Source organism: Triturus cristatus, unplaced genomic scaffold (genome assembly GCF_964204655.1).
Source record: "Triturus cristatus unplaced genomic scaffold, aTriCri1.1 SCAFFOLD_335, whole genome shotgun sequence".
Classification (NCBI taxonomy): domain Eukaryota; kingdom Metazoa; phylum Chordata; class Amphibia; order Caudata; family Salamandridae; genus Triturus; species Triturus cristatus.
This window is the reverse complement of record NW_028187910.1, coordinates 449769-451927: the sequence shown is the minus strand read 5'-3', so window position 1 is coordinate 451927 and position 2159 is coordinate 449769.

The following is a 2159-nucleotide window of genomic DNA, read 5'->3' as shown; positions in this document are numbered from 1 at the left end:
TCTGTGCATGTGACTTGCTCCAGAGTTAGGATGTCTACAAACACTGTCCCCGCCCTCCCTGTGCATGTGACTTGCTCCAGAGTTAGGATGTCTACAAATACTGTCACTGCCCTGGCTGGATGTCTACAAACACGGTCCCTGCCCTCTCTGTGCATGTGACTTGCTCCAGAGGTAGGATGTCTACAAATACTGTCACTGTCCTCTCTGTGCATGTGAGGTGCTCCAGAGTCACTGCCCTCTCTGTGCATGTGAGGTGCTCCAGAGTTAGGATGTCCGCAAACACTGTCCCTGCCCTCTCTGTGCATGTGAGGTGCTCCAGAGTTAGGATGTCTACAAATACTGTCACTGCCCTCTCTGTGCATGTGAGGTGCTCCAGTGTTAGGATGTCTACAGACACTGTCACTGCCCTCTCTGTGCATGTGAGGTGCTCCAATGTTAGGATGTCTACAGATACTCTCACTGTCCGTTCTCTGCATGTGAGGTGCTGCAGAGTTAGGATGTCTACAGACACTGGCCCTGCCATGTCTGTGCATGTGAGTTGCTCCAGAGTTAGGATGTCTACAAATACTGTCCCTGCCGTGCCTGGATGTCTACAAACACTGTCCCTGCCCTCTCTCTGCATGTGACTTGCTCCAGAGTTAGGATGTCTACAAACACTGTCCCTGCCCTCTCTGTGCATGTGACTTGCTCCAGAGTTAGGATGTCTACAAATACTGTCACTGCCCTGGCTGGATGTCTACAAACACGGTCCCTGCCCTCTCTGTGCATGTGACTTGCTCCAGAGGTAGGATGTCTACAAATACTGTCACTGCCCTATCTGTGCATGCGAGGTGCTCCAGAATTAGGATTTCTACACATACTGTCACTGCCCTCTCTGTGCATGTGAGGTGCTCCAGAGTTAGGATGTCTACAAAAACTGTCCCTGCCCTCTCTGTGCATGTGAGGTGCTCCAGAGTTAGGATGTCTACAAATACTGTCACTGCCCTCTCTGTGCATGTGAGGTGCTCCAGAGTTAGGATGTCTACAGACACTGTCACTGCCCTCTCTGTGCATGTGAGGTGCTCCAGAGTTAGGATGTCTACAGACACTGTCACTGCCCTCTCTGTGCATGTGAGGTGCACCAGTGTTAGGATATCTACAGATACTGTCACTGTCCGTTCTCTGCATGTGAGGTGCTGCAGAGTTAGGATGTCTACAGACACTGGCCCTGCCATGTCTGTGCATGTGAGTTGCTCCAGAGTTAGGATGTCTACAAATACTGTCCCTGCCCTGCCTGGATGTCTACAAACACTGTCCCTGCCCTCTCTGGGCATGTGAGGTGCTCCAGAGTGAGGATGTCTACAGACGCTATCACTGTCCTCTCTGTGCATGTGAGGTGCTCCAGAGTTAGGATGTCTACAAACACTGTTGCTGCCCTCTCTGTGCATGTGAGGTGCTCAAAAGTTAGGATGTCTACAAACACTGTCACTGCCCTCTCTGTGCATTTGAGGTGCCCTCTCTGTGCATGTGAGGTGCTCCAGAGTTAGGATGTCTACAAATGCTGTCGCTGCCCTCTCTGTGCATGTGAGGTGCTCCAGAGTTAGGATTTCTACACATACTGTCACTGCCCTCTCTGTGCATGTGAGTTGCTCCAGAGTTAGGATGTCTACAAATACTGTCACTGTCCTCTCTGTGCATGTGAATTGCTCCACAGTTAGGATGTCTACACATACTGTCAATGTCATCTCTGTGCATGTGAGGTGCTCCAGAGTCACTGCCCTCTCTGTGCATTTGCGAGGTACTCAAGAGTTAGGCTGTCTACAAACACTGTCGCTGCTCCTCTCTGTGCATGTGAGGTGCTCCAGAGTCACTGCCCTCTCTGTGCATTTGTGAGGTGCTCCAGAGTTAGGATGTCTACAAACACTGTCACTGCCCTCTCTGTGCTTGTGAGGTGCTCCAGAGTTAGGATGTCTACAAACACTGTTGCTGCCCTCTCTATGCATGTGAGTTGCTCCAGAGTCAGTATGTCTGCAGACACTGTCACTGCCCTCTCTGTGCATGCAAGGTGCTCCAAAGTCAGGATGTCTACAGACAGTGTCCCTGCCCTGTCTGAATGTCTACAATCACTGTCACTGCCCTCTCTGTGCATGTGAGGTGCTCCAGAGTTAGGATGTCTACAG